This window comes from Propithecus coquereli, unplaced genomic scaffold (assembly GCF_000956105.1).
Source record: "Propithecus coquereli isolate 6110/MARCELLA unplaced genomic scaffold, Pcoq_1.0 Scaffold67, whole genome shotgun sequence".
In the NCBI taxonomy this organism is placed as follows: domain Eukaryota; kingdom Metazoa; phylum Chordata; class Mammalia; order Primates; family Indriidae; genus Propithecus; species Propithecus coquereli.
This window is the reverse complement of record NW_012152729.1, coordinates 2,201,373-2,227,825: the sequence shown is the minus strand read 5'-3', so window position 1 is coordinate 2,227,825 and position 26,453 is coordinate 2,201,373.

The window sequence follows — 26,453 nt, the reverse complement described above, 5'->3', positions numbered from 1 at the left end:
AAAATTAAGCTAAATATATTGTCGAGTAGATGTTGCTATTGAGAAACAATAGGACAAAGTAAAAATTTATAATCATGAGGTGTGTGCTCTTAAAGTGCATTGAAATTGATGGTCATGTTTTCATTATAAATATTTATATGTCCTTAAAGAATGTATATATTTGGTAGAGTGCTCTTCATATAAACATGCACGAGTACATATAGACACTCTTGGTCTTAAGAGTTGTCAGCTATGCAACTCTTCCCATGCCAGTTGAGGACATGGAGGCCCAGAGAAGTGAAGTGACTTGCCCAAGGCCACACAGCATAGTCATGATAGAACAGTCAGAACTAGAGCCCAAGGAACACCAATGCAGTTTCCACGGCCGTACTCCTCCTCTGTGGGTGATTTCAGGAGCCCGTGAGAAAGTCAAATGCTTTTTAAATCAGCTAATTGTTGTTTCGATTTCTGTGATCAGAGATTCATACCTCTGGCTTTATCACCGTTTAGCGTAGCACAAGTAGCTCAGGCTTTTAGAGCCAGATGGACTTGGATTTAAAATCTAGCGCTGACACTCAGGGATGCCACATTGCACACCTCCCGGGATGGGGGCGTTGGCACAAGGTAGTTTCTGTGAATAGGGCCGAGATTAACAAGAGGCACAAATGAGGTCAGTGTCACATGCCTTACGAATTGGTTAGGAGTATTATCAAATATCACTTTTTGATTTTGAAGCCTGACATGAATAGAATTTTTCCCTAGTGAGGACTATGTGTTAAGAGCCATTCTGGACATGTATGTATGTATATGTATTGCTTTAGTACATCTCATAAATACACAGAATAAAACTCACATGAACTCAGACTCTGATACATCAGAATCTGTGGAAATGGGGACAAAAGCCAGGGCAGTGGGTTCCATCTTCTCCTTGAGAAGTCTTGGCCCTATACTCCCTCTCCCATTCCAGATCCTACACTGAAGGCCTGGCCACTTCTGTTGACAAGGTGAGCAGCTAACGAACCTTTGCAAAGTTCCTTAATTAGAGGTCGTAGGTGCCACCTCTGTTGTTACCTAGAGGGTGGGAATGAGGATGGACAGGCTATTCTCTACATGGGAAGACTGTCTCATCCCAGCTCTGCTCTCCATTTCTCTGTGAGGTTGGTGAGAACTCTCTGAGACTCTTCTAAAACCTCTTCTTTGGTCCTTCAGTTTACAGGACTGCTGTGATCTAAATCAGGGTCTCATAATATGCTGAAATGAAAAAAAAAAAAAAAATCTGGGTCTCCAAGACCAAGACTTGCTGGGAGAGATTGAATTTTACTTCTGTAATGCTTTTGGTCTATTGAGCGAATGAATAGCATCATAAAATTGTGAGTCTCTATGAAATTAAGAACATGAATTGTTTTCAAGCAGTTTTAGAAGAACCATTTACACGTGGACAAGATAATTATGGTGTAACAAAAGCTTGTGTTATTTAAGGTGGGGCTTTGCTATTCTAATTTAGTGGGTGTCTGTAGTTGATCCTTATAATAACAGCCCCCGGTGAACCACACCTCCCTGCATCCACACCCCTTTGTGATGTGATATTGTTGCTCTCCCATCAAGCAGTGGAGTCTCTTTCTCTACCCCCTTGAATCTGGGCTGGTTTTGTTTCCTGGATGATGGTCCAAGCCACCATCATCTCCAGTCTAGGTCACTAAGAAGCCTTTGAACTAGCCTCTCTGATTCCTTTTATTTCCTAATCTATTTCCCCAATGATCTTTGTCATGCCTGTGCTTAAAACCTACAACATTTTCCCATTATACTTACAAGAAAATCCAAGTGCCTTACCCGGGCTATAAAATTGGCATGATCTGGCCCTGCTCGCCCACCCACCTCTGTAATTTCATCCTGCTGCAGCAGACTTGGCCTTCTTTAGGTCCTTGAACCCACCAGCCTTGTCCCTTCCTCACTTCTTTGCACTGGCTGTTCCTTCTTCCAGAATGCTCTTCCCCCAGATCTTTACATGGCTTTCTTCTCCCCAGCCTTCGGGTTTTGACTTGGGTATCACTTCTTTAGAGAAACTTTTCTTGCCCACCCAATAGGAAGCAGCCTACCCACCCTGAGTTACTCTTTCTCACACTCCCTATTTTATTTTCTTAAGAGCACTTAATATTCCTTACTAGTTTGTTTATTAGTTTTCTGTTTGTCTTTTCTATGTTTAGTGAGTTGGGTTCTTTTGTGATTTGTTTACTATTGTGTCTCCAGTGTTTAGAACAGGGCCAGGCACATCTTAGGTAGTAAATAACTAGAAACGGTGAATGAATTGGTGAATGATTCCAATATTGGAAACCTGGGATTCATCCTCCACTCCTCTTCCTTTCTGTTTCTAATCAGTAGCCAAGTCCTGTAGAGTTTATACTCTTGATTTTTCCAAAATCTGTCTTCTCTTCCCTACCTACTGCCACTGCCTTGGTTTATTTCATCAGCACCTAGACAGTTTTTAAGTCTGTGGTCGAGGACTGACCCCTAGAGACATTTTTTTGTCTTTTCCTCCAGAAAGAACAAATCAAACACTCCCCCTGCCCACCATGACATCTCACACCTACTTCTGCCATAGGACCGTGAAGTCTTTGTTGTGCGTACCCTTTGCTGTGTCTGTCTCCTTCTGCTGTATTGCAGTGCCTCTGCAGGTGGGGACCACATTTTTTCATCCCTAATACCTAGGACAGTGCCTGGCAATGTAGTCGATGTCCAATGCTTGTTTGAAAGAAGAGAATAAATGAATACAAATGAATAAGTCTGGCTCAGTGGAGCCACATAAAAACAGCTGCAATAGAGCACACACCTAAAACTTAGATGTATAGTTGATGATGTCTGACTTGTGAATTTAAAATAAACTTTAAAATACAGTTCACCCATTGCAGTTAAACCTCAAAGAGCAGTGATTGACAAACTTGCTTTTGAGTCACTGTGTCCCCTCATTCCAATGTCTGTAGTTCTAGCTCTTTATTTTTTTTAAAGATAGTTTTACACATAAATCAGCTATCCCCATATTTTTCTTATAGAGATATAAAAATAAAGATGACTTAGGGCAAATAACCTCATGATATAAATAAGTTTTAGAAAATCCTTTTTTTCCCCTCTCTCTCTTTCTATCTTTTGGTGTCTTTAAATATGTTTCACATATCTAAAGCAATTTAGGAAAATTGAACAAAACTGTTCACACATCCTAGGACCCTAATCTAACCTTTAGAAGATTTGAGTTTCATTCTTATTTTTGCTACAATACTCACTCCATGTGCATCTTTTGTGTTTCTAAAGACTGAAATCAGAATATACATGTCTGTGTCTGTTAGTGAAATACAGGAAGCTGTACCTTTATAGTATTTCTAGACAATGAATATACAGTGTATTTTGCATGTAATTTTTATCTCCTTCCATCAAGTGTAACAATATGTTGAATTTGCCAAGGGCCTTTAAAGCTTCGATGTTGTGAAGAGCTCTGCATGAAATTTTAAAGAGACTGGACCTTTCATCTGTACAACAGCAGGGCACCTCGCTATAGGGACAAGAAAGGAAGAGAGAGAGAGAGAACATTTCTGAAGCAATAGCAAAAAATAACAGCAGAAGCAATTATTTCATCAAAGGTTGATTTTTTTCTATTATTTGTATATATATATATTTATTTATTTTTTTCAAATTTCTGAGCTAGAGATTATCTATGTTGTTGCCTTCGTCTCCTGGTGTATGTTAAACTTGCAGGTTTCACGTGGTCAAAATGGGGAAGAAAATTCACAAATGAAAAGATGTTGATTTTAGAAGGTGGTGTTACTGATGATAGCATTTAGATGTGTTTGCAAGGTCTCTGTAAGTTGGGAATGATGCAAAGAACTAAATTTGGCATTCTCTAGAGTCCTTAGTCTGTTTATTTGCTTGAGGGTGTGAATGATGTAGGTGTGTTTTCTTCCTGACTTTGCTTTTTCCCTCTTCTCCCATAAACATGAGCACAGACTTTGCCTGCTCTGGGAGGGGAAGAGAATTTTCTCTCTCCATCTCTGTGGCTAATACCAATATGCTTTCTTTTTATCTGGGGAGGAGCTGGGTCCTCCTTGCTGTGGTCTGCACCACTTCCTATGGCCTGGATGTTATTCCACTGGCAGTGAGGATAACCGAACGCGGGACATCTCTCACTGTAATCCTAGGAAATCACCAAAATGAAATTCCTGGCCTTCCCCACAGGCTGGATCTGAACCTCTTACTCAAACGAAGCTTAAGAGTCCTCCAGAGACCTGCATTTTTGGAGTTGGGAGAGTCATGCCTCCCTTTGGGTATTAAACTTGGTATTTTTTCCCTGTTCTGCTATTTATTTGCTTTCTTATTGAATGACTCGCTCTGATCTTCTCTTTCCGCTCTCTAGGATGTTGGGAGGATTGATGAAATAATATTTGCTTGGGCTTTGAGGATTTTGGAGGAAACCCCTCTCCCCCCATATCTGTTTCCTATTGATGCTATAACAAGTTACTGTAAATTTAGTGGCAAATTTATTCTCTGACAGTTCTGGAGGCCAGAAGTCTGAAATGAGTCTCCTGGGGTTCAAGGTGTTGGCAGGGCTGGGTTCCTTCTGAAGGCTCCGGGGGAGAATCTGTTTCCTTGCCTTTTCTGGCTTGTAGGGGCTGCCTGTGTTCCCTGGCTCATGGTACCTTCCTTCATCTTCAAAGTGCATCACTCCAACCTCTGCTTCCATCATCTCACGTCCTTCTTCTTGAGATCCTTAATCACATCTGCAAAGTTCCTGTGACCACGTAGGGTAACGTGTTAACAGGTCCTGGGGTAAGGACATGGGCGTCTTTGGGAGGAGTGTTATTTGGCTTACTACCCCTTCAACAATATACCACATAAAATTTTTGTAATCCTCATTCTATTTCTTTCCATTTGTGGATGTGCAGATCATCCCATCCTTGCATGGTAGTGATGGTGAACTTCTTAAATGCGCAGGATTTAACGGAGAAGTTTTGTTCACATACTTTCCAAAGGCTTCCCTGAGAGTCAAAGCTGTGATCTGCTTCAGGGGAGCAAACTTCTTCCAGCGGTAGCTCCCTAAGCAACTGGGACTGTTTTCTCGGTGTCTTTCATAGGCCTGTGGGACTCTGAGGAGCAGAATTTTAAGGTTTATCACTTTAGATGCCTGGAGGTGCAAAAATGTTACTATCGCAGCTATTCTAAACTTCCTCACTGGATGAAAATATTTCTTCTCTTCATCTTACATTTATTAAATATCTCTCCTCTTTTTTTTTGTCAATCCCCTCTCTGACCAACCCATTACAGTTTTAGGAAGATCTCTCCCTTCTCTGCCAAACTTGGTCACTTTATCCTCTGTGTTCCCGTAGCGCTTTGTGTGTTCCTTCGTTATAATCCCCACCTCTTAGGACTGTAATAATTTATCTCTGTCTCTGCTCCGAAATCCACTTCTTTGAGGGCAGGAATCCTGCCTTATTTACCTTCTTGTTTCCTCCACTACCACGGTGCTTGGCACTGAGTAAGCACTTAATGTATATTTTTTCTGAACAAGCAAATTACTAAATAATTTTTGATGGATCTCCACGCCCTACAGAGTGAAGCCCAAACTTTAGCAGATTGGGAAATGCCGTTAGTTCCCCATCTCCCTTCTTCACTCCCCCTATTTTCTGTTCACTTCTTGCTTTCCCTGCGTTGTGTTGCTTTCTGTTCTCCAAACCACTTTCCATTTGATCTTCAGACCTTTGTTTCCACTGGGATAATGCATAAGCTAACATTTGAAGAGGCTTACTCTGTGCTAGCCGGCACCAAGCACTGCACAGGCATTTAATGCTCACCATGCTCCTGTGTGGTTTATGTTTTACATATAAAAATCCTGAGGCTTGGAGAGCTTTACATAACCTCCCCAAGACCACACAGCTTGTAAGGAGCAGCTCTGGGGTTTGAACTGAGACGGCTCAGGTCTGGAGCTACACTGATAACTGCTACCTCTGTGCCCTGATACAGGCCTACATTCCAAAGGGATTGCTTCGCATTTCCAGAAAACCCTGCATTCCCTTGGTGTCTGAAATAATGCTTAAAAGCACTGGAGTTTTGGATTGGAGTTAGGGGTGAGGGTTTCAATTATAAGGGCTCTTTTATGGTTATAAGTTAAGTCCCTAAGAGAATACTGGATAGAGCCACTCTGGAGAGCTCCTTGGAAATTATTCCCAACCACACGTCTCAGTCAGCTGGAGCCACAAATGCCTGCAGTTGATTTCCAAAGAATTCCAAGACTATTTCCAGTCGTCATTACACAGCTGAACAGAGCATCACCTTCTACCTCACTGGGGTCCAAACATTTTTGTTTAAAGCAATGGAACCCATTCTTCAAAAAATCTCATGTAGGCTGTCAAGATATACAACAGATAGACATGGACATGAATTTCCCATCTGTGTGTCTTACCAGACTTGTTCCAAATCTCTGTGTCCCTTAAGGACACAGCACCCTCCCTCCCACTCCACTTGCCCTAGTTCTCTATGTATGAATATTAACTGTAGGTCTGCAGGGAGAATCCAGTTGACCTGGGTTTGTGACAGATTTGTGATAAATCTATTCTTCAACAATCCCTGTGTCAATCACATAGATTGTGTGAATTCAGAACAGGCCCAAAATAACAAAAGATAGTGGAGATATCCCTCAAGGACCATAGCCTTCCAAATAGGAAAAAAGCTCCTATGATGTAGGGCCCATGGATGAATGGCTTGTTTCCTAAGAGACCTCTTGGGGTGACATTACCTCAGTGAATTCACAGTCCAAGCACTGGTCTTTATCCTGGCTATAGGATAAATTTGATTTTGTCCACATGTTGTGTGGCTTAGTTGGTTGGCTACTTGAACCAAGTGGATCCTTGGACCTGGGTTCCTGTTGCCCAGGAAGCATTTGAATAGATACTGTTACCATGTGCTTCTCTGAAACCCTTTGTTCTGTGCTTCCATGGCTAAGCAGTGCTGTTTTTGATTGATCTATTATATTCTTAGTTGTATTAATACATACAGCAAGGATATAGCCATGTGTTGCCGACACAGCAGCCTTTCTGTCTCGCTTATGGGAGAGAGCGTACCACGTTTGTGGGCGTTGGGATGAAGCAGAACTGGGTTCAAATACCTGGTGCTGCCATGCTAATGTCCTTAACCTCACTAAGCTTATTTTTCCCTTGAATAAAATGGAAACATCCTAGGGTTGTTGGGAAGATGAAGTGAGACATAGAGTGTGGAAGACCTGGATGCTTGGCACCGGGAGATTGCTTGGTAGTTGGTAGCTGCTTTGTTATTATTTGGGTGGCCTCTCATCTCTCTCCTCTGATCCAGTTTGTATTGATCTTCAAGTTTAACTTTCAGAGGCTCATCTTGTTCCTCTTGATTCCAGATTCCTGGAGGATGCTCCTCTGTGGTCCTGAGAGGCCAAACACGGGCTCCCTGGCATAGCTCACTGCTTGGTGTCTCCTCTTCTCTGCCATGGAGGACATCACATCACAGGAGTACCCAGTGCTAGTATATGCCCGTATCCAAGTGCAACACCCACTGTGCCCCTGGTTTGAACCAGGGTAAAAGTGAAGACTTTCTCCATGAAGACCCTACTCTTTCTTTGGATCTTTCTAGTTGAATCTGGCTTTGCTCTGCCTCCTTCTGCTGCCTAGGTATGTGCAATATAAATAAATTACATATCTATCACATAAATTCATGCTTGTAGAAAATTCAAATAGTATATAAACATATAAAAATTATTGTTTTCCTTCACTGTCCTAAACACCCCCCCACCACATTCCATTAACTGATCATGGCTATTATTTTAGTGTGTATGATCCTAAGCTTTTTTTCTTTGTGTCTATATACTTATTATTTTTAAAAAATGGTATTGTACTATGCACATTGTTTGGCGAACTGCCTTTTAAACTTTACATTTCTCTATCTTTCATGTCAGTACATACAACTTCATCACAGTTGTTTAAAATTTTTGCATGGTTTTCTATAAATGGATGATTCAATATTTACCTTGAGAGTATTGATAGATATTCAGCTTTCCAATTTTTAAGTACTAAAAACAAGGTTTCAGTAAATAGTTTTGAGTTAAAATGTCTGTGTGTGATTAAAATTTTGATAGATACTGCTCAACTGTCCTCCTAAAATCTATGCCAGTTTATACTCCTATCAATGGTGTGCAAGAGGACCTAATTCCATATGTACTCGTCAATACTGGATCTTATTTAAGCTTTCTACTTTTTAATAATCTGATGGATAAAACATCTTACTTTAATTTGCACTTTCCTGATTATCCATGAGATTATGCATCTTTTCAGTTTTTTTAAATTTGTACTTCTGAATATTATCAATTTATACCTTTTTCTCAGTTTTCTGTTGAGTTGTTTGCCTTTTTCTATTGTTTTATAGGAGCTCTTTGTATATTATGAACTTTAGTCCTTTCTCTGTTGAGTATATCAGAACTATTTTCTCCTAGTCATTGTCTTTTAATAGTGTTTCTTTGGGTGACTTTTGCTATACACAGAAATTTTATCTAGTTTTTTGTTTTCCTATTGTAAAATTTATTATATTTTATATTGTAAAGGCATGTGAAAGTTTAAAAAATTACTCAATCTTGCCTGTGGTGAAACAGGCCAATATTATTCACATGTTACAAATAAGAAAAGATTAGTACATGAAGTTTAAAGGTCTTATTGCAAACTTTAGCTACTTTCAAATCGAGCCAAGTGTTTGAACACTATGTTTTAATGTGTTGGATAATAAAAAATTAATATAAAACATGGTCTCTACCTTCAGGGAATTTGTATATGAATCATAAATACTTAGATATACCTTACCAAATATTATAGGGCATAAGTTAGCTAAGTGCTAAATTTTATTACAGAAAGAAAGTGGTATCAGAATTCCAAAGAAACTAGGTCAACAGAGTATGTATGCTAGTACCTGGTAAAGGCTATGAGCATAATGGGAAACTTACACTAGCTTACAGGTTATAGAACCTGTATCAGTTTTCTATTTCTGTATAACAAACCACCCCCAAACTTAGTAGTTTAAAAAAGTACCCATTTAATTTGCAGGTTGACAATTTTGGCTGGGCTTAGCTGGGTGGTTCTTCTGGTGTGGGCCAACTTTGGCTAATCTTGTCTGGGGTTGCTTGTGTACTTGTCAACTGATAGATTGTGTGGGCTGATGGTTTATGATGGCCACATCTAGGATAGCTGGGGTGATTGGGTCCTTTCTCCACATGGGCTCTCAGTCTGTATCAGACTAATCTAGATTTGTTACCATGGTGAGTACAGAGTTTGAAGAATTTGAGAATGGAAACTTGCAAGATCTCTTGAGGCTTAGGATTAGAATTGATATACTGCCATTTTTGTACATTTTATTGGTTAAAGCAAGCCACAAGACCAACCCAGATTTAAAGGCTGGGAAATTATGGTCATTTTTGCAGCCTACTGCATAACCCTTCAGATTCATGTTTGCTGAGTGATTTAATCCTTACATTTACATTTGATGATTGTGCTCAAAAATCTATCTTTGACAAGGCCAGGTAAAAATATAAATAGTAGAAGAGTAGAAGTCTGAATACAAATAATGTTTTTTCTATGGCAGAATGCGTATTGGATTTTTAGGAAAACTTTCTTTCATTCTGTTTCAAATAGAATGGTTAGAAACATGATGTCTGGATTTCGAGACTGGCCAGAATGATCTATGATGATCTTGTCCTCCTTGACCCTCTCTGTTAAAAACATAATGAAAGGGTGTTGGGGATGTGGTATTCAGTTATAGCAATAAATGCCATCATCATTAATGCAAACTATTAAACCAAAAATTTGCACTTGAGAATTCTCCAGTTTAAAAGAGCCAGCTTCTATTCTTGATTTTTTACATTAATCTTTATTTTCTAGATGGTTGACTTTACTTCCAATTTCTGGTTAAATGATTGTTATAAATCCTCTTAATCTTATTTTGCCTTTTCGTAACAGTCCTAGAATTTCCATCAATTCTTGTTTTCACTATGTGGAGGCAAGCGGAGGTAGCCAACAAGTCCTTTCTCTAAGCTTCTCTCCCTTCTAGCAATCATGGTGGCTTCTCAGTTCAGACAGTAGATGTGAGGCTTACCCAGAACCAAATACGTGCTGGTTCATGTCTTCGTTTATAAAGTTATGGTCTCTTGTCCAAATCTTTAACTCAGAATGAAGCATGAGTAATGTCAGGGTGTAACTTAAAATACTTTTATATAAAGATGGCTCTTTTTAAAAGCTCAAGGTTATTTTCTACTGTTCTCAGTTCTTTCTTTCTTAAGAAACAGAGAGATACCTTGAGAATTCTATATATTTATACATAAAATGCCTGATTTCCTCTGATTCTTATATGTGTACAGAATGGTGGTAATTAAAATAAATATGCTGTTCAATAAAGGAACAGTGTATCATGGTGGAGCTTTCTGTGAATGCTGGAGCCAGAATCTTGTTTGAATTAGGAGGATGTCTGCAAAGTTAAGGCTCCCCACCAAGATGTTTAAGGCCAGAGCTTCCAGCAGTCCATACTGTCTTTATTGAGAGGCATATTTATATCTTCCAGACTAGTAATTAATCACGCAGTGGGGTGTTTTGGGGGAGGGGAGTCGTGTGCTTACAGAGAATCTTTTTGTACTGCCAGGAACCACAAAACATGGGCACGATTAAAAGCTGATTCAATTTATTATATTGAGGCATGGAACAGGAATGTTTAAATGATGCTGACAGGGCCAGAGTTTCAGAACCACCTTTTTAAAAATAGAAAACAAATGCCTATCCCCTTAAATTAAATTATATTAATAACACGTCTCCGTAAGTTGCTCGGAAGCAAAATAAAGCTCTTGACATTAATTAAAATTTGAAGATGTTGTATCATTTGTTGTTAATATGCAGTCTTTGTTAGGGGAAATACATTTCAAAGTGATCTATTTATGAAAATTAAATGGGGAAAATTGCCTATTGAGCAAATGTCAGTTAATAAAGCTGCTTTTCTTAGAAATGTGGATTCTTAAGTAACTACAATGTTTTTATACTCCGATAATGGTTTCTATTTTCGATCCACTCAAAAATTGTCTTTGTTACTTGAATTTTGATATTTCCACACAGAATTCCATTGTCGGGGGGCTTATAAACTCTAAAAACCAGGAAGGCTTTCATATATTTTGGGGTATTAGGTAACATGTATTTGCAATGAGAATTTCATCCTAAATGGATGTGGGCAGGCACGTGGACCTCCTCCAAATACCTCGGCAGGCCCAGGAGCCAAAGGGCCCCATTAGCAGCCTTTAACTAGCTCTCCTCTAATGAATGCTACGTTCTGTGTCTCGAAACTGCGCTTTCTTGGTTTCACACAAACTAGAAAATGCAGTGAGATAATGGGATAGTTGTTTGCTTTGCTGAACCACAGAGAGGGGGAGCTAATAGTCACCTCTGCGAGGACCTCACATGCAGATAGTATTCTGAAAATCAACACATTTCCAATGTCTTGGGGGAAAGGCTATTTCTCGCGCTAGTTTAGGTTTTATTTTCTTTCCATGCTGGTACAAATGCATTTGACTTGGGTTTTCAAAGTTGACGTCTGACATAACTCTTAGACAACGTTCGAATAACACGTTTTTCAGTGAGTAAAATAAAGCATAAATGAGGCGTGTTGTCCCTCACCCCTCACCATTTGACTGCCATTTTTGTGGACCTTGATAGCTCAGTTATGGTATGAGAGTTAACTGACTTCTGTTGGTCTTGATAATTCTGAGCTGGGAATGCAAACAGAATGGAAGAAACAGATTCATTTTTCTGTGTTCCCCTACTAGTTAAAATTAAAGCTGTCACAGCGAAGTTAATATTTATTTTATGAACATTTACGTGGTATGGGTTTTCTTTTGGGAAATGTCCCTGTTCTTGTGGAAAAATTCCTTTGACTTAGGTAATAAATAATAATTAGCCATTGTTGATGTTGTAAGAATTGTTTTTCTCTTCTTACCTTACTCATTCCCCAACATCTATTGAATCACTAATTTCTGTGACTTCTACTCTTTAATACCTGAATATTACACTCCCTCCATCCCTATCCACCCTCGTGGGCTCCCAAACTCCTGTTGTTGCAAACACTGATTTGCTTGTCTGCTCTGTTTAAGGGGCATGAATCACATGCCCTGATTTGACTGGGCCAAAGTGTCTGACACGTAGTAGTTAATTAGTATATGTTCAATGTATTAATGAAGGATCTCATATAAATCATTTAATTAAGTCATTCTCAGTGGGGCAGAAGTGGGTGTGGGTATGATTTTGATCCCCCACCCCTGACGTTTGGCAATGTTTGGAGACAGTTTTGTTTGTTACAGCTGAACTGGGAAGAGAGTGTGTGTACATGCCTGTGTACTGGCATCTGGTGGATAAAGGCCAGACCTACTGCTAAACATCCTATAATGCACAGATTTGCAACAAATAATTAATTATCTGGCCCAAAATATCAACAGTGCCAAGGTTGGGAAACACTGCTCTGATTTGATTTTCAAAATCTCTCTCTCGAGTAGATAAACAGGTAGCAGAAGTTTCTTGATTCTAGAGATGAGAAAGCACACTTGTAGAGATTAAATGTCTTATCCAAGTCCCTCCAGGAATAAGGTCATCACAGAACCAGGAATTGAGTCCCAGGGCCTTGATTCCAAATCTAGATAATAACTAGACTATTTCAATTCCTTAGATGATTATTGTGATTTTTTAAAATTATCTGGACAATTGCCTTAGATTTTAGCCTTGGAAATCTGTCCATACTCTACTCAAAAATAAGAATCAGATATTAAGGCAGAAAATACTTTGTGTGTTCATTTGAAAGATATTTCTCATATATATTCCTTTAGAGAATAAAGAATTTGAATCTACTAGGCTTATATCTTCCTAGAGAGTCAATTTCTTTGGTGCAGTGAGTCAATCCATATATAGATGCCATTGGCATAGTTCTGAAAGATTAACATTATTAAATATTTTTGTATTATTAAAATTGAGGCCTGAAATATCTGAATGGGCCATTGGGTATTTTGAGCCAATGCCTAATTAATTTTTAATGCAGTACCTATTTATGTTCTGAGAATAGTACACAGAACATAGCTGTTACAGCTGCATGGATCTGTTTAGCACCTGAGTTATAGATTTGAAATAAAACTATCATGTCTCTGAAAAAAAAAAAGCTATCATGTCTCTGTATTGAGACCACTGTATAATGTTTGGCCATTCATTGCCTCTTTAGAAATAGCAGTAGAGATGGACCAGAGAAGATGCAGATTAGGGTAATGAAATCGGTCAAGGGAAAAAACAAATGATCTAAACAAAAAAGACATATCTGGTGTGCAAAAATGTTTCCAAGGTACAAGACTCTGAGAAAGAAACAAAGATATTGAAGACATGTTCTCTTTTCTTAAGGAGTGTTTATAAAGTAGGTGATATGCATGTATATATCAAAACTAATAAGATAAGGCAAATTAGGACCAAATGAATGGCAATGGCAGAGAACACAGAAGAGGAAAAGTATTTTATATGGTGAGTTCTGGGAAGGAATTAGGCGCTGTTATAAAAGATGCAAAGTACACATTTAATCCAAGTTGGAAAATACAAGTCATAAGCATTTGTTAAAAGAATATTTCAGAGTAAATTATTGTAGGTAGTGTTTCTTTAAAAAGATTTTTTTTATTGATACGTAATATTTCTACATATTTATGGGGTACATGTGCTATTTTGTTACATGCGTAGAATATGTAATGATCAAGTGAGGGTGTTTAGGACATCCATCAACACGAGCATTTATCATTTCTATGTTGGACAGTATTTCTTATTTTTTATATGGACAAAAGAAACTTTTCTGCAACTTCTGTCCACATCTTCTTCATCATATCTGAGTGTTACTCAAAAAGTAAATTTCTTTTTGGAAAGATTTTATTTACCATTTAAAATTTTTGCTATACTATCTATTTCTGATCTTTGCAGGTGCTGAATTTTTCTGGCTTCCTTAGGGCTCTATGCCAGATCATGAGAAAACTATAAGTACTTTCTATATAAATATTCCTAAAGCCCCTTGAAGTAGAATTTAAAGAATATTTAGAAGAATAGAAAACACCTTTATCTTTGAACGTTATCCTAACTTTGCATGTATGTTGTGGTTTTCCAAAGTTGGCATGGGAGGCTCTTCCAGAACAACTGAGTCAAAAAGGTGCAAAGATAGTTTTAGAGGCAGATGTAGGTGCAAGTTTCAAAATTATGAAAAAGAGGCCGGGCGTGGTGGCTTACGTCTGTAATCCTAGCTCTCTGGGAGGCCGAGGCAGGTGGACTGTTTGAGCTCAGGAGTTTGAAACCAGCCTGAGCAAGAGCGAGACCCCATCTCTACCAAAATTAGAAAGAAATTAATTGGACAACTAAAAATATATAGAAAAAAAATTAGCCGGGCATGGTGGCGCATGCCTGTAGTCCCAGCTACTTGGGAGGCTGAGGCAGGAGGATCGCTTGAGCCCAGGAGTTTGAGGTTGCTGTGAGCTAGGATGATGCCACGGCACTCTAGCCCGGGCAACACAGTTGAGACTCTGTCTCAAAAAAAAAATAAAAATTATGAAAAAGAATATACATTGTACCAAATTATACTTTAGTTCAGAGTAGAGAATGCATTTGAGAATTATTCCAGCCAGAGGCAGAAGAAGTAAAATTTCTAATTGGTAGCCCTTCTGCTTTATCTTTTAAAATTCAAATTAAGTGAGTATTAGATTGAATCATTTTGGCAAAAAAAAAAAAAAAAATGGCAATTTCATGATCAACCTACCAGTGGCTAAATATGCTGGAAATTTAGAATACTCCAATTTTGAAATAAGCGGTTGAAGAAACATTATGGTTACATTAAGAAAACGGATTACAGATATGTTAACAACGTCACATTCATGAGAAAGTGTGTCACTTCCAAGAATACCAGCGTTTATGAAGGTTAGACTGACGGCACCCAAATAGTTAAATTGCCCATCTGATTCATAGCAGAATAAAATGATACTCCATTTAAAAGTTGTAAAATCGAGAAATCTCGAGTAGGCTATTGAAAAAGAAAGAAAAAACAGGTAACTTGGTGATTTCATCCCCCAAATCATATTAAAAAATCTTTCAATCCAGCTTATTTAAAGTTGTGCATTTAGCAGGAATGTTTGAACATATTATTCAGAAAAGCAACATTAAACAGACCTCAAGGTGACATTATTTTACACGGAGGTATTATATAAATATTTTTTTAGCTCATGGAATATGGCAGCTGAAAGGATTAATTTTAAATTTCAGTCAAACACGTTTAAATTGTAAATAGTAGAAACTGTGGTTTCCAGATCACTTGAAATCTTTTATTCAGCTGAACAGAGAAACATGTTATATTCTTTTAAGCGGGGCTGGTGTTAGGCAGAACTGTGACGTAGGCAAAAGTTGCTTTCCATTTGGTTCCAGACTCTCCTTTCTATGTTGTTTGATATCTGTTTCTTCCAGACCTGCTTTCAGAAAAGCATCAGACAAACTCATTTATAGCAAAGGACAGTGTCTGAAGTTCACTTTATGACCACTCTCAGAATAGGATGGTGAGAATACTGGAAAGTCACGTTATGACTTCACCGAAGTTCAAGGTACCTTGATCGCTTGGTATTGGGAAATAATGAGGAAATAAGAAGAAGTGAGTGGAAGATCCCAGGGAGGCAGATCTAATTTGATGGAAGGAAAAAAAAAATACTCAAAGAGTGCTTTTCAAGAATAAAATGGGCCAACCCAGAAGAGGACTTTCTAATCTTTGGAGTGGTTCAGCTCCCCAACCTCTGTGGCACCAGGGACCAGTTTCATGGAAGACAATTTTTCCACGAATTGGGGACTGGGGTGGGGTGCATGGTGAGCAATGGGGAGTGGCTGTAAATATAGACGAAGCTTCCCTGGCTCTGCTGCCGCTCACCTCCTGCTGTGCAGCGCTGTTCCTAACTGGTCCATGGCCTGGAGGTTGGGGACCACAGTAAATGCATATAATTCAGATCTGTCGCTCCCAAATCTAGTATACGTCAGAAAACCTGGGTGAGAGGCCTATTTAAAATTCCCCAGTGGTTCTGATTTAGTAGATCTGGATGGGGCTGTCCAAATCTATCTTTTTATCAGCACCTGTGGTTGTTCTGATGCAGCTGGTTCATTAACCGGCATTTGGAAATCAGTGAATCTATATGACCACCTGTTGAGGACATTATAAAAGGAATTGTTCCCAGTGGAGGTGGAACAAGACGATGCTCTACCTTGTTCTTTCAGCTCTTGTAAACAAGTATTTTTAAATTTGTGGTCTATTTGGTACCACATTTGTCATGTGTTTGTGCTTTTTGTTAGTGGTTTTACTATTTTTTTTTTTTTTTTGAGACAGAGTCCCACTCTATTGCCTGGGCTAGAGTGCCATGGTGTCAGCCTAGCTCACAGCAACCTCAAACTCCTGGGCTCAAGCGATCCTCCTGCCTCAGCGTTCCAGGTAGCTGGGATTACAGACATGTGCCACCATGCCTGGCTAATTTTTTCTCTACATATTTTTAGTTGTCCAGCTAATTTCTATTTTTTTTTTCAGTAGAGATGGGGTCTTGCTCTTGCTTAGGCTGGCCTCGAACTCCTGAGCTCAAACAATCTGTCCACCTCAGCCTCCCAGAGTGCTAGGATTACAGGTGTGAGCCACCACCCTTGGCCTGGTTTTACTATTTAAAATGCCCTTCAATCACAGTATTGAAATGCTGTCTGGTGCTAAGAACAAGAAGGCGGTGATATGCCTTACAGAGAAAATACGTGTGTTAGGTAAGGTTAGTGTAGGCATGAGTTATAATGCTGTTGGCTCTAAGTTCAATGTTAATGAAGCAACAAAATATTGAATAGATGTCTTTAAATGGAAACACATAAAATAAGTTTATGTATTGATCGATTTATGAAAAAGTTGTGACCAAAGGCTCAAAGGAACCCAACTCTGTATTTCCTCTAGGAGCAATGGTTGAGTATTCGTTAATTCAGTGTTTTCAGTGACTTACAGAACATAACTACCAAGAATAATGAGAATGCCTTGGGTGAATCATAGAAATTGAGTGGACATTTCAGTGTTTCTCTTCTTTTAAGCTCAGATCCTTGGCATTCTCTTAGGAGCAACATATTTTTAAGAACACACTGGCAAATCCTAGTCTTTGAAGTGTTACTGGGTTTTGTGAAATAATTATTCTACTTGTATGAGAAGTTGGCAGGCTAAACATTCCATTTATTTAAACATTCTGTTAAACGAATAATTTTGGAATTATGTTCTTTGATTTCATAGATATTTGTTATGTGAAAATTTGCTGCATTTCCCTGACATGTAATCCTAGTAGAAGAATAGCTTATGTGTTACATGCCCAATAATATCAACTTTTTACTTCGGCTTTAATACAGAGATTTATTTTTCAACCTTTTATGATTATTCCTTGTCCAGAGCCTGACTCCTGGGGGCTAGAATTAGAACCGAGTATGCAGCTTATGAGAAGGGGTCCTGAGGGAACTAAAGAAGGTTCCAGAAAGTATATCTGAACAAACATAGTGCTTAGAGAGAGAAGAGAACAGGCTATCACATGGGGAATAAAGTGATTGTTGGGGAACCAGAGAGATAAATACAGCAGGGATCCGCAGATTTAGCCATGGGCTGGCACGGATGTGAGGCTGAAAAGATGACACTGAGGCCAGCAGGGAACATGCAGCTGAAAGTATGAATGAAAGTCAAAATAAAGATCAACAATGGACTCCATCTTTTATTGTAGGCTCCCTCTTCTTGGGCCTAGGACCTAAACCCAGCAGGGCAGAGCTGGACATTCCTAGATCTTCTCATCACATTAACATGAGTAACCACACATTTTATTATGCATCTATTGTGTATGGGGATATAAAATACAGACATTGTAAACCTTATTTTGAAGAATCAGTAATCTGCTCATGGAGGAAAAGACAAAGCACACATAGGAAATTGTAGGGAACAAGACAATACATTGAAGAATATAATACGTATGATCTAAAATTCAATATGTAAGTGCTGGGCAAAGGAAGCATCAGAGCGGGAAGGACCCAGGATCTCGTTTTGCTAAGTGCAGAGCCAGTCCCACATGTGTTTATCTGATATTTCTGAAAAATAAAAGGTAGAGAATGTAAGATGAAAAAGTTTCATAAAGTTAACTTAAAAATACTTGTATATGTCCATCCTTCGGGTAGTGCGCATTGTCCTCCTTGTGTATACAAATACCCCTCCCCTCCTCCCTCCTCCCCCCTCCTCCCGCTGCCCTCCTCCTTCCCCAACATCCAATAGATGTTGTTCTGATATGTGCATTTATGTGTTGATTAGTTAATACCAATTTGATGGTGAGTACAAATGGATCCCGTTCTGCTGCTCTTGTGGTGCCCCACTTTGGATAATGGGCTTAAGTTTAATCCAGGAAAGTGTAAGAGGTGCTAGATCACTGTCGTTTCTTATGATTGAGTAATATTCCATTATGAACATATACCAAATTTTGATAATCCACTCATGGATTGACGGGCACTTGGATTGTTTCCACATCCTTGCAATAGTGAATTGTGCTGCCATAAACATTCGGGTACAGATGTCTTTATCATAGAATGTTTTGTGCTCTTTTGCTGACCCCGTCTTTTTCCTGAATCTAAGTACCCGGTAGAGGCTCATGAAACTGAGATTATGAGTGGAAATTTCCCTTGTGTCTGGAGCTCCTAGCTGTTCCAATTGACACACCAGCATACATTTGCCCTTTAAGAATTCATTAATGTTCTGGCTGATTTTTTTCTTACCTGCTTATATGGTGACCAACTCTTTCTCCCTTGTTCTGCCAAAAGCTAGATGGTTTATGTATCCAGTCTTTCTTTGGAAAGGCTTGTTGGTTGCCTTATGACTTCAGCTCTCTGATGGGCTCAAGAACAGTTATGATTTTGTAGATCATCTGACTTTTTTTGTTGTTGTTAGAGTTTTTATGACATTCATCATCCCAAGTTTTTTAGTCAATAGGTGTGCATATGTATTACCATGCTGATCAAAATGAAATCTTGGGATCAACCAGAAAGCACTAAAAGAACATGGAGTAGAAACATAACCACTCTCTTCTTTTTCGTGTCCGTAAGGTAGTAGTAATAGTTGGAACAATGTTAAGTGTTATCCTTGAACTTTCCAGAAGCAATTTCTGAATCCTGAGTCCCAATGCTGTTGAATTCTAAACAGCACCGATTTCACCTCCTTCCTCCCTCCTCTAGAGGAATCAAATTAGAGGATTGAGGCTGAATGTCTCCCATTGCAAATTGAGCAAAAGCTCTAGAAGCTGGGTGAGCATTGTAGGGGTTGAGGGAGCTTCTAGCAGCAACTGCAGCGGCAGCAGCACCTGCGTGTGTGGGAAGAGGCTATCTGGAATTATGGAACAAGACAAGAGAAAAGGAGAGAATTTATTTATTTTTCGTAAACTATGCCTGCATCATTATAGATCTAAATTAGGCCAGATCTTTATCATAATTGTATTTTTGTGTATTTTCTAGTTTCTCTTTTTTAATTATAAGCACTGTTTACTTACGTAATCAGTGAAAAGGTAAAAAAATAAAATAAATAAACATGTAAGGCCATAATAAAAAAAATATTGAAAAATGCAAGTGGATTTCTGAACCTGTATAGACAAGTTAATTTTCCATGTTACTTGTGAGATGTCTCTTTCATTTGGTCTTCTTTAAAACATTTATTATACATTTGATATTCTTAAGAAGCAAATATCCTATTGAGTTCCAGAACTAGAGTTTTGTTTCTATGTGAATATATGTATAGAAAGGAAATAAATTGTACTAACTTTCAACTATGGCATAAAATCTAATGTCTTTATTCCTATGTATTTATAGTATTTTTATTTTAGCCTATGTTTTCCATCTTAATCATAATCTCCTTAGAAAGTGGACCACTCTGTTTTTATTCGCACAGCAACTAGCTGTCTGTATTTGATGTTTGTAAAAGTGTCATCTGACATTATATATTTGCAAAGAGAAACCGTGAGCATTTGGTCTTGTAGCTCTCCTTTTTCTGTGAAGGGGACATGTGTGTCAGAAGGACAAGACTTTAGTGTCATCACCATGGAAATGGTGGCAGAAGTCTATAGCATGAAGAACACTTTAGCTACTTTATAAATTAGAATTTTGTTTATTCTTCTGGTGGAGTAAATTACAATTTGTTGTCTTTGACTCATAGGAAGCCACTTATCTTGATTACAGTGCCTGGCTACCAAAGGATGACTAAATTTTACTTACTTTTTTGAAACTAAGGACTTATAAAATAATAACTTAAAAAAACTTGTTATTCATAGCTACTGATAGCTTTAATTAATTAAAGCCAGATAATCTTAGTTACACAAAATATATACATAACCTTGACATCAAAAAGTACACTTAGGTCTTTAAAGGATTTGTTAATTATCTTTGATGTTGGATCCTAAATGTATATAGCTGGTAGGTCAGATAATTTGGGAAAGTAAATATTCTTTCTCACTGTCGGCATAGAATTTCAGAGCTGTTCTCTGAAGAGCTGTCATGTACATAGAAAAATATGGGTGTGGAAAGAAAACGGTTTCCTTCCCTACGTTGACTCAAAACATTTGATCTGGTAGCTTCTTGCAGACACAATCTCAATCATTGCCCCTCATCTACGCTCTCTTCTTGCCAGGATTGCACACGTTCTTTGAATATCTCCCAGGTATTCTGAAAAGATATATGGAAAAAAGCAGTTAGATAAAATTATGATAGAGCAAAATCAGCTCATTGAAACCGGAGTTTTGACATGTGTATTGAAACAATTACAAGGAGCCATAACTGGACCTCTCTTTAAGCCAGATGGACTCATTCTGGGGTCATCTTTATTTGAGAAGATTTTTTTTTTCCTCAATGGGAACCATGTGTACTGAATCAAAACCAAACAATCAAGAGTTAATATCCATGATATTTTAACACATTGGAATGAGAAGAAAGTTTATAATTATATCTGTCGTGTAAATCTAATTTAGATGAAATGCTTTTGAAGGAGCAATGTGATGGCTGGACTTAGGAAGAAGTAAATATTTGGTCAATTTTGGACTTAGGGCTTGTGGAGTGTAGTTTGATCCTTTGCATTAGTGGCGTGAAAAGAAATCAGAAAGAACCTCATTAAATGTTTTTGGGTTTCAGTGAATCAGGTGAGCTTTGGGTTGATTGGAGGAGGGTGGGATTATAAAGAAATGGAATATTAAGCTTTCATGTCACAGTTTTTGGAGATAAGTAGAGAATCTACTAGAAATTCATAGAAATACTATCTGTCAGAAAAGCTGCCTTTCCCCCTTATATTTAATAACTGTGAAGTGTAGGTATAATTCACAGTGAATGTTAATGTCATTAATGTTTTTTAGTTAAGAAATAAAAAATAAAAGGGAAACAAGGAAGAACTGACCCATAGAGTATTAGGTGTGTATGAAATGGTCTTGGGGGTTAGTTTAAAGGAATTAAAAAAAATAATACGTATCAAAACATGACACCAGAAGGATGGAAATTCTTTAAAAGCCTAATCATGATACATTGTACAATAATTTCAATTTTTCTCAAATGTACAAGAATACATTAAAAAAAATTACAAAGTTCTATGGCTTCACTGAAGGTTCGTTCAGAGAAAGGGGGGGAAAGCCCTTTGTAAAATATGGAAACCATCTTGCGTTAAACACATGCCAGAAAAATTATAATTGTAAAAATGAGATGTCAACTATCGTTATTACAGTGGCTGTGTTGTTTCCAATAACAATTTGGCATTTTATTTAGTCTGTAACAATCTACAATTGAAATATAAAATAAAGATTTTTCTTTTCTTTCCTTCTGAAGTCCTGTGCCAAGCTAAGCAGAACTGAATGAAACATCTGTGGGTGATTAAAACAAGCTTTCCTATGGGGTTTTGAATAGAAAGTAAACATGGATTTTATCCATAGTCAATAGCATTTACAAATGTAAAGAGAGGAAGCTACTGAGTTTTTGAAGAACGAGCTGCTAGAGAGGAAATAGAAGTATAGGGCCGCAGATGGCGATAATTAGTTCCATACGGTGAAAGGCTTCTATAAAAAAAAATGACAGTGAGCTGTTCAGGTTGGGTGATATTTTATTGAAGCAATCTTTGTGTCTTATTTCCTATCTTTGTCTTTCTAGAATAATCCCATCTCATGAAGCCAAACAAATGTGACTAACATATGTGAGGGATTTTTTTGTTTTCTGAGACTAGGTTGGCCCTCATGGGTGAGATGGCCCTTTGTTAAGCGTCATCTAGACCGATGGAGCTTCCCACTGGAGATCCCCTGCATCTCTTCTACCTGGGATTTTAACTTCTTCAATCTTTTCTGCTTAACTTTATGTTGGGTCAATCATGGTTGCCTGACTTCTTGAGACTATGTTGAGGAATGCTTAGGAACTCTGGCATTAGTGCCCTACTTCATAGCTGTGAAAACTTGGAAAACTACCTAACCATCCTGTACATTAGTTTTCTCATCTGTACAATGGGGACAGTTCTGATACCTGCCTTAGTATATCATACAATCTAATGGTAGAACTATTGTAAGGATTTAAATGAATTAATATAGGTAAAACGTGTCCACCAGAGTCCCCTGGAGAGTTGTCACACATTCCAGGGCCCCACCATAGAGCTATTGAATCAGAATCTGCATAATTTCTTGATCACATACCACTTATCAATAAATGGTTTTTGACCACTTACTTTCACTATGTATTTAGCCATCTACATATTGTTCTTATATAGTACATACATTTTATAACACATACAAGAGAGACATTTTAAAAGAGTGAGATAAAAAAATAAATATGAAAAGTCTGACATCTTTTTCCCATATCCCAGTGGGTTAGGATTCAGAAGTCATTGGATTAGAATGTGTTTTCTGAGTTGAACTTAACTGAAAGGAGTAGTTCTAAATTCCACCAGCTGAGATCTTCTGCAATGACAACAGAGTCGCAGAGCTTTAGTAATCAGTTTCTCCATTGCTTGTGCATGTGCCAACGCCAGATGTGAATCCTGTTCCCTGTCCCCTGTGTTTTGCATCTCCACCATCTTTTTGTTTACTTTTATCCCTTTGTTCTTTGTACCTTTTGATGTCGCTAACGAACTCACAATTTGCATTTGTGACCTTGACAGTATTCAAAACCCTCTGTTCCTAGCCACAAATGGCTGTAGCTTTCAGAAAGATAAAGCAAGCTCTGTGTTTTTAATTGTTGAGAAAGATTACTTACTCAACTTACTTGCTTCTTTATTTGCTTCCTCAACTTACTTCCACCTTATTTCAATTTTCTTCCCAATTGGCAGGGATGGCAGCAGCTTTCTTACTTCTGGGTGGCCAGTGTCCCTGCCTCGGTGACACTGCAGCAGTGGACAGAGGTGTTAATCTTTTTTTGCTCCCTCTTGCAGTCTTTCTCTAGCTTTGTAATTATCCAAGGGGGTAACAGCTCTTACGAACACACTCTGTCACTTTGAAATCAAGTGGATTTTAGCTGCAAAATTCAGGCAAGGTCTTAAAGATGTTGTTTCTTTCCGCTGTGAATAGTGAGGGAGAACTTGAACATGACAGTCCTTGATTGTAATGATATTTAGATGATGGATTCCCGTTACCCTGCATAATGTGGGATGCTGACATTTTATTCAAACGTGTAATCCTTGTCATTGAGTGTGGGAAGGAGAGAGATTGCTACCTGGAGTAGGGCAACACAGGATGGCACTACGGAGAAATGACATAAAGCCCCAAATAATCACAATAATCATTTTCCACTTCTTGTCATTTCATTTTTAGAGTTGACATGATTTTAGAGTTCCTACGGCACTGTCTTTATGACTCTAGGTGGCTGCTGTGGTTCTGAGCAATGTTTAGAGCTCACCTCATTATACAGAGGCATTACGTATGCATAAACATGGGTTCTATAGGATTATTAAAGTATTTTATCTGTGTCCTTAGAATCACATCTCGTAATCAGAAAAATTTCATTGTTGAATTACTTGTAGATGCGCTCACATTTGGGTTATAATACATTTTCTTTTACACTGTTAGTATGTTGAAGATAGAAAAAAGGAATTGCTGCTTAATGATACCACCTTGGGGTAAATATTTAAGAACAACAATATAGCAGCACACTGTTTATCTAGAGAGATTTAAGAGGAGGGTTTTTATGTAATTTGAATATTCCATAGGTACTGTATCCTGATTAACAATTCATAAATGATTTGAATACAATAAAATATTCACGAAAGTGTAGAGAATTCAATCTTTCAGTGTTCTTGCAGGAACATGGTAACAATCTAGAATCAAATATTTCCATCTGCCCTCCTAAAAATCGTGCAAGGAGAAATCAGTATAACATACAGTCAATGAGAAGGGCTCCACCATTGAAGATTTGTGGGAAAGACCATTCCAGATAGAGGCAATGGTAGATGCAAAAGCCCTGGGGTAGAAACAAGAGGATGTGCTGGAGGACTAGAGAGAGGACCTGTGGGGCTACATCAAAGTGAGGAATAGGGAGAATGTTAGGAAATGAGGGTGAAGAAGTAGGCAGGAGCTTGAGCAGGCCTTGTAGGCCATAGTAAGGAATTTGGATATTCTTACAATGCAACAGGCAGCCATTGGGGCATCTTAAGCAAGAGAGTGACATGGTTTGATTGACTCTTTAAAAGATGACTTTGTTATTGGGACAGTTGGTGAAATATGATTAAGTCTGTAGATAATAAAATTGTATCCATATTTCCTGATTTTGATAATGGTGCTTTATTTATTAAGAGAAAGTTCTTGTTTTTAGGAAATATACCTGGAAGTATTTGTGGGTAAAAGGATGAGATGCCTCAGTACTTCAGAAAACATGGGTGTGTGTGTGTTTACATGTAGAGTCATGATAAACATATGTGATAAGTGTTACTTCTTCTGGGGAATTTGAGAGAAAGGTATTCAGGGATTCTTTGTTTTATTCGTGTACTATTGTAACTTTTCTGTAACTCTAAAATCATTTCAAAATACAAAGTAAAAAAATGAAAAAAAAGATCATGCTGACTTCTATGTGAGGAATGATTTATAGGCAGGCAAGTGTGGAAGGAGGGAGACCAGTGAAAGAGCTGTGCAGTGGTCTATACAGTGAGCTATGCAGTGGGCTATGCAGTGAGCTATGCAGTGGGCTATACAGTGAGCCATGCAGTGGGCTACACAGTGAGCTATACAGTGGGCTATACAGTGAGCTATGCAGTGGGCTATATAGTGATCTATGCAATGGTATATACAGTGGTCTATGCAGTGATCTATACAGTAGTCTATATAGTGATCTATGCAGTGGTCTATTTAGTGGCCTAGGAGAGCAATGAGAGTGGCTTGGATTCAGGCAGTAGCAATAACAGTTGAAAAAGTGGTCCAATTCAAGATGTATATTGTTTCTTGGACTTGTTCATGAGAATATATGGTTGCTGAAGGAAAGAAAGAAGTGATATATGACCCTAGGGGTTTCTTTGCTCTGGTAATGCATTTCCTGAGATGAGGAGATTGAAGTTTTTCAGAATATGGAAGAAGTTCTGATCATTTGAGGTTTGGAGTTACTGGAGTTGGTGGTAATGGTAGTTACAATCCACTTTTTACAAAAGTTTATTCCTTAATCTGACAAAACCAAGGGTTCAGCTCCTAGAAGGGTCAATTAGTTTTGTTCTATTTCATTGCTGGAGGTCTCTGTCTGAGAAAGAGCATGCCATTTGTTACAAGAGTAGAGGTATGTGAATGAATTGGTGAAAATCTACCGCTAGCTACCCTTAGCTAAACAGCTGAGAGGAGTACCTTACTATTGCTGAGTCAGGAACATGATGTAAAAGCAATTATGCAGAAAAAGTTCAAGAAGATAAGCATATAGACTATGTGAGTAATACGGGCTTGCTGGAATAAATTCAAACAATATGGAAGTAAAAATTCCCATTTTCCCTCTCTCCAAATTTCATGCCCCAGAAATAATCTCCATTAGCAGTTGGAGGTTTTCCTTTTGGACATCTCTCTGTGTGCCCTTGCTCCCAACCCTCTCTACACACACACTTATGTAATATGGTTTAACCCTTTTTTGATAAAAGTGGGACTGTCTTAATTATACATTTCTGTGTAACCAATTCCCCTCAAATGTAGCAGCTTAAAACAACAAACATTTTTTATCTCCCAGTTTCCTTGAGTCAGGAATTGGGCTGGGGCTTGGCTGGATCCAGCAACACCTGGGTATCTACCCAAAGGAAAAGAAGTCGTTTATCAAAAACCCGCACCACAAGAGCAGCAGAACGGGACCCATTTGTACTCACCATCAAATTGGTATTAACTAATCAACACATAAATGCACATATCAGAACAACATCTA